Raw genomic sequence first — 16799 nt, 5'->3', positions numbered from 1 at the left:
CTGTACTATTCAAGGTGAACATTAAGATGTAGAAGTAAATAACAGTATTTTGTACAGAATCAGTAATTGCAAAGGACAGATTCCAACATGCCTTAGGGATTTAGCCACAGAAATCCCACTGACCTTCAGTAGTGCTTATGCACCTACATTCCTTAGGTGCTTTAGAGAATCTGTGTGCATGTACCAGGCTCAAGGAAAAGTCCATTACTATTATTGTAATATGACTATGATTTTAAGATCCTATAATATACTTGATTTTATACAAATGTACAGACTAGAATTTGTCAGGTCAGGGTTTTTGTCATCAAACTATGAAGTTCAAGTGGATGTGAATTGCTGAACCTTAAAGTTCTGCTTTGAATTATGTCTTTTTTTATTTACATGAAGTATTTTCTGAGTCACTTCTGTTTTTTTGTTTGTCTGTTTTTTTGTGTGCTGTTTACAAACTATTCTGAAAAGTTGTGCTGCGAATACTCAAAGTTAGTTCAGTATGGCAAACAGGAATAGAATTTAGCTCTATTCTTAAACTGTGATTATTTATGTAGCAGGCATGTTGGCTAACAAAAAGAATGAAGGCTGACGGGAATGAAAATAACCAGGCTGCTTGTACATGAGTCTCACTTGCTGTTGTCCCAGCAGGAGCTTGAAGAACACTGTGTAAATTGTGAAACAAAGGGTGCACAGTTAACGTGCACCAGAGATGACTGCTTGTGGTGCTACTTCACGCTACACATCCCACCTTGTGGTGTGGCTGTGAAAGGAGAAGAAGAAATCAGGAGCTACAAGAGTACATGTGGGAGTGCTTTGGAAATATGACTGGTGACACAGAGTGTAGGCTGGTACATCAATTTACCATTTTAACCTAGACATGCAGAGTAAACTATAAGAAGGCATGTAACTAGTTGGATTATGTATATACCTAATTGCAAACACAAAGATAAATTAACGGAAGATTAAACTGAAATTGCAGTTTAAAATAAGGTAATTAGAAGTATGAATATGTCGATATTAGGACAGCCATGTGCCATAGTCTGATGCCTACAGGCATACGTCTTGGCACACGTACTGTGAGAACTTTTACTTGATCACATTCTGTGTTTTTCCATGGAGTGCCTACATCATTTATTATATGGCATGGACAGAAGTTACTGAATAAGACAAATGATCGATTTTTATTTTTAACCTTGTTTTTTTTTAAGAATTGAGTCTCTCGTTATTGTCTGCTGGCCAGTCCTCTCTCATATGGACAATCTGTTCTAAACTTGACTCAGACCTGGATACATCAGAGCCTTTCTAAGTCAGATTAGCCATTTATTAGACATCAGAGAACCTACATAGCCTCACTCACAGTGAAGAATGTTCTGTTATTTCCGTGTTTGTTTGGGTTTGTAACTCACAGTGCTCCTTAAATGCTGTCCCAGCAGTGAGCATACACCAGATAATGAATTTTTAGAGCATGGTGGACTTTGTTCTGGCAGCTGAGTACCTCATGAGTACTAACAATAAAGAGAAAGGTAAGTGTTATTATGGTTTGCATGCTATGGAAGCGGATCTAAACAGAGACACCAATTTTGGGTGCCTCAGTAGTCTTTTGGACAAAATAGGGTGCAACTAGATATTTCTGATGTGCCAAGCACAGGCAGCTCTCAGAGCTGAGACAAGTCAGGAACACTAACAGGCCATCCATCCTGTGGGCTCAGTGATGCACATCTTTTGATACTGCTTTTTTGCACTGCTTTCTTGTGTGCATATGTTTCCTATAGAATGCGCTGTTTCGTGTGGCTCTCCTCACTCCTTGTAAACCTGTTTGACTCCACAAAATGCAGTGGCTTCAGATGAGGCTGGAAACTGAATAGGGAATATATTATTGCTTTTTCAACACAGAATTTGTGGAAATTGTGGAAAGGTGAGAATCTTGGCACTGTTCTTACACTGAGAGCAAGAAGAACAGATTACTCCACTTAATAGCAAGATAAAATGAGAAACAGTTTGTCCATTATCAGTATTTCACAGTGTATCTCCCTCTCTCTCCCATCCACCTTTCTCAAACTCCTGAATTCCCGAAGCTCTGCAAGCTCCTTGTCTTCCAAGATCCATTTCACAATGTCAAGATAGGTTGATGGAATAAAGCAGATCCTTATCCTTTGGCACCCGTGTTTCTTTTATCTTCTTTTCTTATATTTTCTTCCTTTCATCCATGGGAAGGAATTTTTGTGGCAAATATTTCTCAGGCCTCTCTAAAGGGCCTGTGCAAAAGGGAAAGAAAAAGGAATAAAACAGACAAAGCATAGAATTTTCTTTTTCAAAACCTTCAAAACTAGGAAGGTATTTGCTACAGTAAAAATGCAGCAGGTTGAACAAAAGGATCACTTTGGAACACCTCGTTGGTTGGGCCATCTCCTTGGTGTCGGAGGTTACTCATTTGTGGAAGACTTTGTAAGACTAGGATACCAAGTATTTCTTATGTTTTAGCTACTTCTGTTAAAATTGACAGCTTGAAATTACCAAAATTTCGCAGAACCACAAAATTGCTGAGGTTGGAAGGGGCCTCTGCAGTTCATCTAATCCCCTCTCAAGCACGGTTTGCTAAAGCGCACAACGCAGGATTATGTCCAAATGACTTCTGAATATCTCCAGGAAAGGAGACTCCACAACCTCTCCAGGCCCCCTGTGCCACTGCTCCATCACCCTTGCAGTAAAGAAACTTTTCCTCAAGATTAAGTGGAATTTCCCACGTTTCAGTTTGTTGATCTCTTGATCAATTACTGGGCACCACTGAGAAGAGTCTATCTCCATCCTTGCTATTGATCAGATCCCTCTGAGGCTTCTCTTCTCTGGGCACCAGCTCTGCCAGCCTTCCTTCACAGGGGACGTGCATCAGTTCTTTAATCATTTTAGGCCCTTCCTTGCAGGGAAACTGATGGGACATCTGATTAATGTTTATAAATATCTAAAGGGAGGGGGGAGGCAAATGGATGAGGCCGGGCTCTTCTCGGTGCACAGCAATAGGACAAGGAGTAATGGCCTAAAGCTTGAACATAGGAACTTCCATACAAACATGCAGAAAAACTTCTTTATGGTAAGTGTGATGGAGCACCGGAACAGGCTGCCCAGAGAGGTTGTGGAATCTCCTTCTATGGAGATATTCAAGACCCATCTGAATGCCTGCCTGTGTGACGTACTGTAGGGTACCTGCTTTAGCAGGGGAGTTGGTCTCGATGTTCTCTTGAGGTCCTTTCCAGCTCCTGCAGTTCTGTGATTCTGTGGTTAAGCATGATTTCTCTTTGGCAAATCCCTGCTGACTATCTTGACTACCTTCTTGTATTCCCCAGGCTTAGAGATGGCCTCCAGGATGAGCTGTTCCATCACCTTTCCAGAGACTAAGGTGAGGCTGACTGGCCTGTAGTTTGCTAGGTCCTCCTTCTTGGCCTGTTTGAAGACTGGGGTGACATTTATGAAGTAATTTTTAATTAGCCACATGTACTGTTGGGGCATTCGTATCTACTAAGAGATATATTACAAATATATCCAAAATACTGATTTAAGTAGGCAGTTGGGTGTTGTAGTAGGAAGCTTATCTGTCCTGTTTCTTATACAGAAAAATTTCTAGTATATGATTCTTCATTGCCAGCTTAGCTTACTATAGTATATAGACTAAAGTCAACAACTTTGTACTAAGTAAATCTGTATAAAGTATAGAAAATGAGAAAAAAGACAGTAAATATTTTGCTAATACTATGAGCAAGCTGGAACTCTTTTTATAAAGCTGAAACTGAGCTACTTAAGGTTTTAGATATACATAATATTATGCAGTCGAAATGAAAGTGCTTCATCCCATATTGCACTGCTTTTGATAGAAATAAAATGTATGTGCAATATTTTATTTCATTTCAGAAAATGTAACAAGAGCAAAATGGCATGATCTTGTATGGCAACATAACTTTGTATTCATGGCTGATTTTTTTCCTCTTAACACAGAAGAATATTGTGGGTTGATGCAGTGTCCTAACACAATAGGGGCTAATGAATAGAGCTTGCTGCACTCAAGAGACTGCAGTTCAATTACTAGCAGTGCCAATCAAGTCAGAAATACTAACCATGGTAACAGCAGATTTGAGTTGCATGGAATGAAGCAGTGGCTTCTTGAGGAAGATCGCCTCTTGGGAAGGAAGGGAATGATCGCAACAAGAGTCACAGAAGGTCGGAGAATGCTTCTTTGTGGTAAAGGAGAGCAGCATGCAGCATGCTATGGGGAGCTCTGTGCTGTTTGTGTTTGTTTTCATTTCAGTGTGCCTAAGACAACTAGCAAGTGTGATTAACTATGGAGCCCATGCAATGTGCATAGCATATGGAATTGTATTTTGTATGTATATGTGTATGTATTACACAGGGTACTCACTACGCCCTAATATATGGTACAGTATAATAACTAATTATTTGAAAGATAAATTTCAACTCAGATTAGGTCCTAAAAGGAGTAAAATGTTGCTGAAGTCAATGTGGCTGCGCTGAATTCCACCAATTGAATCTGTAGCCTTTTATGAGGATTTGCTTAATATAGTGCATTTGTTCTGCTGGCTGATGATCAGAGTGAGGATCCCTTGATTTGATTCAATGGCAGTGTTATGTATTAGTAGCATGAACAGGAAGCAGCTGGCGTCCTGTTCAGAAAACAATCTCAGTTTTTATTGCAGAGAGCAATATTGAAAAACACTGTATGTGCATGAGGGGCCTAATCCTTAAAAATGTGGGAGTTGAGATACAGTCCCTTTTCACTGACCAGTCACTTCTGAACTATTGGTCTCAATTTGCCTCTCTTCACAGAAAGCTGTTCTGGTGTCAATTCTTTGGAATACAGAGAAAACTAGCTCAAGCCCTGAAATGGCTATTTTGCACCTGTCTGCCACCTCATCTGTCTGGTGAGTATGTTCACTTGTGTAGTGCTTTTTTATTAGATGGCATTTCTTTTTGGTCAGCACCAGTGAAAACTGTTCCTATTCTACACACTAGGTAACAGTAAGACTGTTAGGGATGGTTACTGTTCTGTGGGTTCTTAGATTCACCATTTCCTCATAATTTTGTAAAAATATCAGACAGGTTTGTTGATAGCTGAAGAAGTAGCACCTAAGAAATGCATTTGATTGTGTCTGCAAAGCTGGTGGAACTAACGTGTACTTAATACATTTCTTCCTTGAGGATTTTGGAATGCACAACGACTATTGTATGTATTTCATGATATCTCTGTAAGGCAGACAGGTGTAGCACCCAGGCAAGGAAGGTGAATCATAGAGGTTTGTCTTGTCTAGATCAGGCATATGAAGTGTAGTCATCCCAGTCTAGTTTCATCACCTTAGGCCCCTCTTGTAGCCAAATATTTTTCAGTTTCAGGGGATGATTCACCTCAGTTATCTTAGAACCTGCACCAAGATGAGAAGAAATGGAGGTCTCCATTGTCCAGAAATGGGGCTCAAGGTTGCTTCATCACCCACATTTGGGCTCTAATGCCAGATGAGATGGAATGACTATGAGGAGTGTGTCCTGGCAAGTTAGGAAAATTCTTTTAAGTCACTGCTGTTTCAGTTGCATAAGTGACTTAAGCAATCAGTGAAGGAGGGATGAGAAGCCACTTATTGTGTTTCTTAGACTACTGCCCTATTTACTGGGCTAAGTTGCAATTTACTCACTGGATTAATGAATAACCAATTATTGTGAAACACCAACAGAAGCAGATCGAGGAAGTTAATGCTTAGATTTACTGACAGTATGTTGTCAAGACATTTGCTTGGGAAATGCAAGAATCATATTCAGGTCGTGCTATGGCTGGTTCAGAGCAGTGCCTGAATCCAAATTAGTCTTCAGTATTGGTTGCCATTAGGCTACTGGACTATTTTCTTGTCAACTCAAGGAATATTAAAATAAAGAGTGTCTGGATGTTTGGAATGCCTGCTTCAGTGTCTAGACCAGTCTCTTCGGAGAAAAGTGGCCTGGGTTCAAATTGTGATAAGTAGAAGACAGAACAGAACCAGTCTCATGTGTCTCAGCAGACCCATAACTACTGGAACAGAGTATGACACTGGAGTGATAGATAACAGCGTTATCAGCATCTAGCTCTAAAACCCCCATTCCACTTGTCCAACACAAACACACATTTTGGGATTACTGAAATTACACTTTCTGGCACGCATTAAATACTATTTCACCTCATCTTGATGTTTGAGGTGATCTGTCCACAGCGACTATTGAATTTCTAATAATGGCAGCTTTATTAGGCAATGTATGAAGTATGGGAAAAAGTGGTTTGTAAACTATGCACTCTGCATTTCATCATTAGTCCTTTTGGATTCATCAGAATATCCAAAAATATCCAAGATCTTAATTCTTCTACTTTCTTTAACAATATTTTTGTCAAATAATCTCTACCATTTTAGCAGAGTCATAATTTTTATTATTCTTCACCTTTGCCTTTCTTTAGCTCCTGTCTGCCATATGAAGACGTGCTGTCTTACTAGCAAAGTATCTGTGCTAGAATATGGATTTAATAACAGGGTAAGTTTTATTTCTGACCTAATAACTAATGTTATTTGAATGATGTTCAGGCCAGATACACTAACAACAGTACACCCTTTGTTTTTAACAGTACTACATTCTGAGTAAAGCAAGAAAAATCCATAACAAACAAAAAATCCCAACAGGCCAAACAACCAAATAAAAATTGAGGAACTTGATTCTAGTATAAGCCTTATAAAATGTTCTCCATCTCCTTTCTTGTTTAGAAATGCCAGGACAATGTATCTTGCCTTCAGAAAATGTTTGTTATCAAAAAATATGTGCTACTTAGTTATTTCCTTGTCTGAAGTCACAATTCATGATGTCCATGTATGAGTTCACTGGCCTCCTAGATGATTACAAGTTACAAATAATGCATACCCTTGTGAAAGGACAGACCCACTTCAGCTCCTTCTCTTGCACTCCCACATGAGTCTTCTGTCTTCTCACTGTCTTCTGCCAGAATAGTTTTTTAATTTACAGTCGTAGTAGAATGGCAACAATGTGGTCTGCTGCGTATTTATATATGCAAAATATTACTGTGTATGGAGCTAAGTCATTCTTTAAGCTTTGTTATGACAAAGCAAGCTAAAGTGAGTTCCTTGGTATAACCGAAAAGGAACAGGGGTTTCACAGAGGAGATAAGCCATAAGCTCAGAACCTGGTGGCTCCTGGTCCTAACCTGGCATAAAAAGGAAAAAACTGAAATCATTGTAAAGAGCCTAATTGAGCAGGAGGCAGAGGCAGATTAGGAGAGCGTGGGAATGGGAATTACCTTACTGCTGTGACAGTAATTTACCTGCACTGCTGTACCCCAGGAGAAGAGGGCTGTAAGAGGGCAAAGAAGGGTGTTTGCTTGAGGCAGGGGTGGGACAAACTATGAGCTGCCTTTATCTTTCCTCTTGGCGTTCAGAGAAGCTTTCGAATCTAGAGAAGCCTCTTTTTTAACAAATTTAATGTTTCCTGGGATCTATGTCTTACTGATTATGTCTGTTTTACTACAGAGGGGCTGGTAACAGAAAAGATGAGCCTGTAGACAAAAGAGGAAGACAATACAGCATGCACAGAAAGCCAATACATATCTCAAATTTGAAGAAATATTGACTGTTCCCATTGCCATGGTAATCATATGCATTAACACAAGCTTCAAACCTTAGTCTTTCTTATACAGTAGCTAAGACTTGAATAGAAGACATAAAGGCTTGTTAGTTGGATAATGGAGAAAGAGTACCCAAAGACTAAATGCAATCAGAAATCCATGTGCACACAAATCTTCCTCAAACATAATCTAATCTTAATAGCAGAGAGAAGATTCCTGAATGTCATTATCCTATTTAGTACAAGTGGTTCATCAGGCTCTTACCTTGTTATGTGTGTTGACTAACTGTTGATCTTTCCAAACAACAGAACCATGACTTAGGCCTTAGAATCACTCAGGAGTAGCGGTTTGAAAACTTAAGGAGGTGCATAAATACAAAAATGTTGTAAATGGCAGGAAAATTATTCAATTTTTAAGAAAAGAAATATGGTTGCTATTATTACTTCCTGTATAAAAGTCCAGTAGTTCTTTTCATAGTTTGTACAGGCATGTTACATTTCAGTTCTTTGCCCTGTCAGTCTTTCTGATACACAGTACATTATTTGCTTTAAGGTATATATGTAGCAGTGATTCGTGGTGTGTGATAAATAGAAAAGGAAGTATGATTTTAAAAGGAAGAATCATACTTGAGTTCTGTACGTAAAAAATAAAACATAGATACTCTATTATAACTTACACATTGCTGTTGCTGCTTCATGTTATGCTGAAGGACTATACAACCCAAACAACATTCAACGCGTGCCATGTCCCTGAGTTATTAAAAGAGAAGCAGACAGCCATATATCAGAATGTCAGCATCAGCATCCGTTAATCTCTAGCAGTCTCTGGTATAAGTTAGATTACCCTAGAAGTATATGTGCAGTCTCTCTATTTAAGTAGGGAGTTGAATATCAAGTATGAACTTTCTGATGTAAAAATAGGAAACAGGAACTGTACTTTAAAGTTATTAACAGCAATGCTGAAATGCTTTGGCTCATCTGGTTTACTGAGTGATGTCCATAGAAATGGTTAGCTGGACCATCTTTTAGTGACTCTGCAAAGGCATAATAAACCATGATACGATTTTCATGTTCTGTAAGGTGTACGGACCTATCTGTGAAAAGCAGGTGATTACCAATCTATTCAGACTGCAATATTGGGTAAGGAGGGACTTTGGTATTAGCCTCTAGTCAGGTATTGTATAGTAACAAGTACTATGAAAACAGCTACAGCTTCCAGATGATTGCCTCTCACTCCTAAGTCTCCCAGGAGGTTTCAGAGTCTTGGAATACATGAGAATCATCCCAAGACATATGCTTGGTACTTTCTAAGCACAGAAGGAAGCAAACTTTGCTTTTGCTTAGATGAAGTCAAAAGGGCAGCTAAAAGAGAACTTAAAAGATGTAGAGCAACATGACCAACTTTTCTCCAGGTGACAGCTTTCCCTGACATAGCTGTTTCCAGGATGTAGATGAAGAGAAACAAGCGTTGCTAGTTCCGTGTGCAGTAGATCAGTAGATTCGCCTTCACCAGTGACTAATAGTGATCAATGAAACCGTGGTAGATGTTCCACAGTGGAAATGTGAAACTGTATTAAGAATTATTTTCAGTATTACCTTCAAGTAGAAGTTATAAGAATGCGGAACAATGTTGTTTAATTTGAGTGACAGCAGTGGCTGATTGGTCCTGAATGTCTGGGAGCCAGCTGCTGAAGGGCAGTATATCTCAATGATGTGCTGCTGTTTGCATCCTTCGTGCTTGAGACAGAATTCGCTATAAGTCTGTGCATGCTGGATACGTATATGTAGTTAGATATGTGCTGGAGAACTTCCCCAGTTGCTACTACTTCATACTTGAGAACAGTGACATCCACCAGTAAGGAAGAGGTTATAGTGGAAATAAAAACAAACTTTCTCTTTTTTTTTTTAAAAAAAGTAGATGGATAGATAGATAGCAGTTATCCCAACAGTTTTATTAATATGTATTTTTGTTGTTGTTCTCATAACTAGGAAGTGAGATTAGACATCTTAGCTCTCAGAGAAGAAGGTTTTCACTGTGGCAATGAATAGGAATTGTGTGCTCTTTCAGACTTTTAAAACTATCTGTAGTTTTTTAGCTAGAAGAAAAAATAAATGTAATTTATTCAGTGTTTTTTGATAAGCAAAGTTTAGGTTTAAAATGCATAATTCCTGGCAATTAGAGGCAATAAAAAAGTATGCAGAATGGTAAAACTACCATTTTATTCTGGCTTCATGAAATGTATGTTTGCTTTGCTAAATACTTAACAATACTGACAGTGGAGCTGAGATGCCTTGCAATCAGACATTATTTGATCAGGCAGTTCTTGTTGTACTGTACATAGCTAGAGAGTTGCTTTAAATACAATAAATAAAAGTAAAATCTTACACAAGGCAGCACAGCTTAGTAATTGCTGTTTTGGAGCTCACGTCGCTGCAGTTATTTAGCTCAGCATTTCATCTCCAGCTGCAGCACAATTTTTGCCAAATATAGATAAATGAAGTTAAAGTTATTGGCAAGGACTAGTTCTGTATCCCTGTTTTGAGTTCATAGATTCATAGGAAGGGCCTTCCTTTATTTTTGTAGCTAGCAATTGTTTTGAACTCCTGTGTTCCAGTACAACAGTGTTTTCAGTTCTATTTTATCAGATACTGGTAAACAGAGAGAATGAGCAGGTTCTTTCTTTGAGAAATATATCACAGGAAATGTGAGGGAGGAACAGGCTAAGAAACCAAACCTCACCCAGTGTATTTTAGGGGTTTAATATAATCTTGACACCAAATCTGCAGACAGAGACTTTCTGCATGGGATGCATAACTCTGTGGAGTGCTAATTACTTTCTGCATTGAATAAGACAGCCTAGTAGCAGGGTCCCCTCTAGACTGACCCTCTCACTATGAGCTACGTACAGATGATTTCTGGCTTTCTTGGACTTCCTGTAGAGAGCAATTCCATCTTATGAAACTTAACAAATGAGACACAAATACACAATAGATACATAACACTGAACTTGTTTTAAGTCACTGTAGAAACCCTTACTACTATATAAACTCAAGAACTGTAAAATTTAGGTCATACATACTCCCTATTTCTTCATATTAGCTCAGTTCCATTTCCTTCTCTCTGTCATGCACAAGAAGTTTTCAGTTTTACAGCTGTTTTGTGATTATCTATAAACAAGCAAGGAGGGGTCAGGAAATGCTGGTGTTTGCCTCTGATCCACCTGGCTCCTTTTACTTTGATCTATGATCCCTTCTCTTTAAAGGCAGCCAAGCAAGAGTCTTACCCTCCAGAAAGCAAACTCATGGAGCCTCTATTTGGAATGCCTATGCATGGTAAAACATATATCAAGAACTGCTGTCTAGATATGGAAAGTAGAAAGTACTTTCTTTTTTATGTCCAAACACTGTCCTAAAGCTTAACTCAGCAGACATTCCATATTAACTAGCATGTGCAAACCTTTTCTTGCATGCTGCTTTCTCTGTGGTTACTTAATTTAGGACCATAGCTATAGAAGTTCTCAAAAACTTCTATACTCAAAAACTATAAAATTAGATGAGGAAGATTCATGAAGTTTGCTAGTAAGGTTTCAAAGGGAAATTATTTTTTCAGAATTAGGAGAGCAAGTCCTTTTTTTTTTTTTTTTTTTGCCTATGAAATTTGCCTGATTCGTGCAGAATGACTGGTTTCAGCCAAAGAAAATGCTTCTCCTTTTTGTAATTTCTCATCAGCCTTACTGACACTGTGAGTTTCACTTCACATATCCTGTGTCACCCTGATTTCCAAAATAAAATTTGGGAGGTTTAATGAAATTACAGCTTTTTAATTGGAACAAACAAACAAACAAACAAAAACTACTCAACTACATTGCTGCTGATAATGCAGTAGCAAGTAGAAAACAGAAATTTGCATTTGCCTGTATGTTATGGAAGAGGGCAATTACATTTCTTTAGCTACTACAATGATTTTCAATACGTGCTGTGAAATGATCTACTTTTCAGATTACCCCTACTTTGATATTACTTAAGAAATGATCAGTCAAGACCTCTTTTGAAATCCACTGGATCTCACAACTAGAATATATAACTTCCTCTTACGCTATTATAGTAATTGCTATTATAGTTGGCTTTTTCATTGACTTAGCTGAACCATATTATAAATAGAGAGAATTAGGAATGATGATTTTGTCATATAAAAAATGTTCATGAAAACAATATTTGTCATGTTGGAAAATATTTTTATTAAAAAAAAAGAACTTTTTTAAAAAAGATCTTTTTCTTGAAGGTTGTCTTATGGAAATAAGGTACTATTTCTAATGGAGATGAAGAAAAATATTTCCACTTCAGTGAATGGCTGTAAAATAACAATAAATTTCCAACACAAAATTTGGGTTTATCTTAATTAGGACCATTATTCAAGACTCACAGTCTGCCCTTAATGGGTGAATTATATGGATTTTACAAAGGAGTGGGCAGAGATATTACTAATTCTCCATGCTTATAAGGTAAATTGGTATCCTCAGAAGAGAAGCATCGATTTTGTATCCCCACCTCCTGCTCATAATGCTAAATCAGCTGGAAATAGTACTCTGTAAGATTAGGGAGAGTAGCCAGAGTGTTTTCAAGTATGATTCTTTCTCATTAGAGGAACAGATAACAATGAATACAGTTTTGATCCAACTCATTTCTATAGGATTGTTATTCAGGCTATTAGTGTTGGTGAAACTTTTCACCAGTGGATTCAGAGAGCACTTTTCTTCACATCTATACTTTCATGTAACTCCTATAAGTGCATACGTCCCCAGTAGAGGAGATAGATAAGGACTGGGCGCACTGCTCTGTACCAAGAGAAGATTATTTCTTAGGACTAGATGAATATCTCTGGTTCCTACTGTCTCTCACTGGCTGGCATTTATTCCTCAAATAACAGCATTTTCTCATGGCTACTCCTACATGTATTCTAGAATGTGGTCTAGAATGTATTTTGGATTATCTGAGTCTAGCTGGCTTTTTCCAAAGAGCACATCATGCCAAGCTCCGCATGTCTCTGTAGGAACCCACCTGTGGCGATCTTGGTGACTTTTCTGGGGAGTGAAGTTACTAGTTTCACAGTCAAATATGCATTTTTCATCCTTGTTATTCTCCTCACAATCAATCAGTCTGACTAAGAGGCTGATCTGGTCTCATCAGCTACATAGCAAGAAAGCGGAGAGAAAAAACAGAGCCCTTCTGATATGGTGGCTGCATTCCTTCTGCATATCCCTCCTGGAGATCGGTTTACCACAGAGTGTCCTGTTTGTACATATAGGGCTAGCCTCCCCCATTGCGACATAACAACAACATGATGTGAAAATAAAGTGAAGAATTCCCAGGAATGTTCCTCTCCATAGCATGTGTGCACATACAAATGCAGGCGAGTGAGCTCGTGTGCACACAAACACACGCTGTCACATTTGGCTCAGTGGCCACTGTGGTTAAATAATGTTGATACCAGAAAGTCTTAGGGTGCTGACACTTCCTCTGGCTGTAAAATATTTACTGTTCCTTTAAAACTGAGAATTAAAAAAAAAAAAAGGTCAGTCTGTATACTGAACAAGGAGTAAAAAAAAATCCTTTTTTTATTAGAAAACACTTGAAACTTATCATGTGCAGCAGATGGGAGTAGAAAATGCAGCTTGAAGACAGTTATATAAATATATCCTTGATGTCTGTTTTGCTTTTCAATTTGCAGTGAAAAGTACAAAGGTAGAATAGAGCGCCAGTCAGGGCTGCACTGTGTCTCTTGATATCCATTCCAGATGTTGGCTAGACTTCGTGGAGCCAGGCTTATGGCACTGAGGCTGGAGCTCGTTGTCTTTTCCTCCAGGTGTGATGCTTCATGCTGATCCCCCCACATGCTAGCCCGTCTTATCCAAACACACTAAGCTCTGTGACAGGCTTCTACCACCTTTTTGACCAAAATTCACCTCCCTTCCCCCCCCAGCCTCCACGCTTTCCACCCACCCCAACTTCTTTCAGCTTGATGGGCTCTGCAGAAAAGCCCACTTGTCCCTGCCTATCATTCTGTCACTTCAAAAGCAAGTCCCCCTAAAAAAATGAGCTCTGACGTGGTTCTCAAATAATGCTAGTCAGTTAGTAGCTGCTTTGAATATTCCTCTTTGTGTTTTGAGTGTGTCTGGAGGTACTATTTGACACCGACTATGTCTGCCAAGCCTCTAATGGTAGTTCTCTGTTTGTGCATGCTTGTAAAGGATTTTACACTGTAATATTTTAACTCCCTGATTAAACATTGCTAAGCACAGAAGTATATCATAAATCTTGCAGGCGCCAACTCCATTTATCTGAATGTTAGTTACTGTCTACGGTGGGTAAACAAATTACACCACAGTTTATTACAATATATGGAGCCACGATGTAGCTCTATTAATATCTTGTACCCCCTGGAAATATATTGTTGGCTCACAGTCTGAATTTTCTCTCCTGAACAATTAAAAACAAATTCTGAATGGAGGGTGGGAGGGTGCGTGTGAGAGGGAAGGGGGGAGCATCAGGGACTTTCAAGGGGAAACTTGCTGGGAGTAACAATAATGAGCTGCAATATCAAATTACTACTATCCTGAGTTTGAGGTCAGTACATATTGAGCTAGTTGTAAGATATTAAAGTAGAAACTTTTCTAGTTTGGAATGTATTAATGCTGCTAAAGCTGCCAGCAAAACAGCTAGAAAGAGTTTGACTTGGAGAGGGAAAAAACAAAGGAGAATATTAACAAGCAATAGCACTGGAGTCTCTTCCTTTCCCAGCTACATGCAGCACATTTGCAAAGATCATCCTCATTAATGCTAGCAAGTTTAAGGCACACAGTTCCACTTGTTGATCAGAGATGAACGCTAGAGAAGTTGGAATATTTCCGAAGCCATCTACAAAAATAAATAGTCACTTCTATTTTTTTATCAGTTTGCTTTGCCTACACAAATAATCCCATTTATGTGAATTTATTGCAATCATTGGAAGCTCTATCTTTCTGAAACTGCAGAATAAACAACTGATTAATGTAGGAACTTAAACCTTTAGCAATTCTACCGGGAGGCTTTTCGGATGACTAGTTTAATCCTATTTGAGATAGCTTATGATATATTTCAACATAGAACTAGGAGCAAAGAAAGACACACTATAAGTTTGAAGAAAGTTCATGGTAACTATTAAAAATAATTAAAATTCTAAAAAACTGGAACAAGATCAAGATTGAAATAGTATGTGTAAATCCCTGTTTACTTTTGATGTTATTAAAGGCACCATTGCTGCTTGTTCTACTGGATAGAGTTGTAGCTTAATAAGCTGGCTATTACTGGAGCTTTACCAGCTGGATTTCTTACAGTGGTGCAATGCTGATGGCAAAATAAAATTAAAAATAGGTAAGAAATAGTTGTTTCCCTAATTCTGCACTACTGCCTGCAGAAAGGCTGGCACTAAAACCTCTGATACAAACTGATGACTGTGATGTCACGTTCAGTGGGAGCAGGCACCACTAGTTGTTGTTTCCCTTCCAGGAAACTACAAAACACCAACATTTTAGAGACTGGAAAAGACTTCATTACTTGCAGGGGCAGGGCAGGATAATGTAGCAATGTTCTTAAGTGGGCTCCAGTGACCAATAACACAAATGCTATCCTTCATGAAAGGGATCAGGGCTTGGTAAAAATAGAAATCCAAATATTTTTAAAACTTTTGCATATCGTCAATACTGTAAATCACTACATGAGATTGTATAGCGACTGCTGAAAATATGTCTTTAACTAATAAAATTTGGACCAATGAATTTTACCTTAGCAGTTTGTTTTTATAAGAAGAAAGAAGGAAGGCTTAATTTACTGCTGCCCTTTTTGTACTGAAGTCAATGAACTCAGGCCAGGGATGAACTCTGTTTTGAGAGTCTTAAAGAAATTAAAGTGCTGTGTTTGTGTCAGTGTGTGAAGATCTAGTTTGTGTACACGATCATTGCTTGATTCAACAGTGTGTTCAGCATCCTGGCCTGATCCAGCAAAGCATTTAATCACATGTGTGGGCACGTAGGTGATTTCTTTCACATTAGTTAAACTATTTCTGTACTTAATGTTAAGCATGTTGTTGAAGGGCCAAGCCTACAATGGAATTATAATTTTTTTTAAATGCCATGAAGGAAAAGCAGTGCAATTCGCAAAGGTACTGTCAGGGCATGTACCACCTCTTTACTGCAGAGAGCTCTCATGTGCCTAGCCCTCCTCGTTCGTGCTCTGATTGACTCCATGCACATAAAGAGCTCCAAGTATCTCATAAGGTGTTTAGGAAACATCTCTTGATCACTGAAGTGGCAGATTGAAAGAATGTGTGCCTTGGTTTCTAAAAGAACAGGAGCATTTTAGGAATACAGTCTGATTTTGCACCCTGAAATATTTTGGGTAATCAAACCAGTATATCAAGAAGTGTTCAGATCCTGGAAGCACCCACCTTCTACAATCCTGTGAAGTAGAGGAGGGTTTGTCAGAGGAGTGCCAAATAAACCAAAGTGTAATTTCCTGTGGTTGAGCATTTGCACCTCAACTGGAACTGATTAGGAAGGCTTGAATCTAATAACTGAAAAATCTGGGCAGGAGAGGTCACAGGCTTGCAGATGATCTTTGGAGAAGTTGGATGAGGGGATCCTATGAAGATCTCAGAAGATACTTTGGCAAAAACTGAGAGCTGAGAGAGCGGGGTAGGAATGAGGGGAGGAACAATGAACCTTTAAAGGTGAACTAGAAGACAGATAAGTGCAATAAAAGCTTGGGATAGAAAAATAAGAGTATGGTTGACTTTCATGTTTCTCACCAGAAGGGGGGAAAAGCAGAAGGTAGAATGCTGGCTTCCCCCTAATCTCCTCATAGCAGACTATGAAAAGTCACTGAAGGTCTTATTTATTATCTGGTGGTGGAGAGAGGTGGTAGAACATCATGGCAGAGTCTGAGGTAAGCAGGAAAGATAATTAAGGAAAAGTCTGCAGTGCATCTTTAAATAAGAAAACTTAATAGGAACTCTGGGAGCCAACAGTAAGAGCTAGTACTTGGGGTGCTGTGTTGAAAAACATGCTGTGACGAAGCATATAGACAGAGGCTTTGTGTTGAGACTTCAATAGCTGTGCGGT

General features: G+C 38.7%; 1 long non-coding RNA gene across 2 annotated transcripts in view; it reads left to right on the top strand.

Moving 5' to 3' along the window:
* Positions 1-1342: 1342 nt before the first annotated feature.
* The window catches only part of LOC112532154, a 47596-nt gene continuing 32139 nt past the window's right edge, over positions 1343-16799 (top strand). Inside the window, exons 1-4 of one of the 2 annotated variants that reach the window (XR_006938933.1) lie at positions 1343-1514; positions 3333-3385; positions 4825-4919; positions 6473-6546. This is a non-coding gene — a long non-coding RNA (uncharacterized LOC112532154). Of the gene's footprint in view, positions 1515-3332; positions 3386-4109; positions 4201-4824; positions 4920-6472; positions 6547-16799 lie in introns of those variants that run through there. The other variant, XR_005858966.2, reaches the window with a different exon arrangement.

The sequence above is a fragment of the Gallus gallus genome, chromosome 3 (genome assembly GCF_016699485.2).
Source record: "Gallus gallus isolate bGalGal1 chromosome 3, bGalGal1.mat.broiler.GRCg7b, whole genome shotgun sequence".
NCBI classification, from domain to species: Eukaryota; Metazoa; Chordata; class Aves; order Galliformes; family Phasianidae; genus Gallus; species Gallus gallus.
Note: the sequence above shows the minus strand (reverse complement) of the source record. Positions and strands in the feature narration are given on the sequence as shown.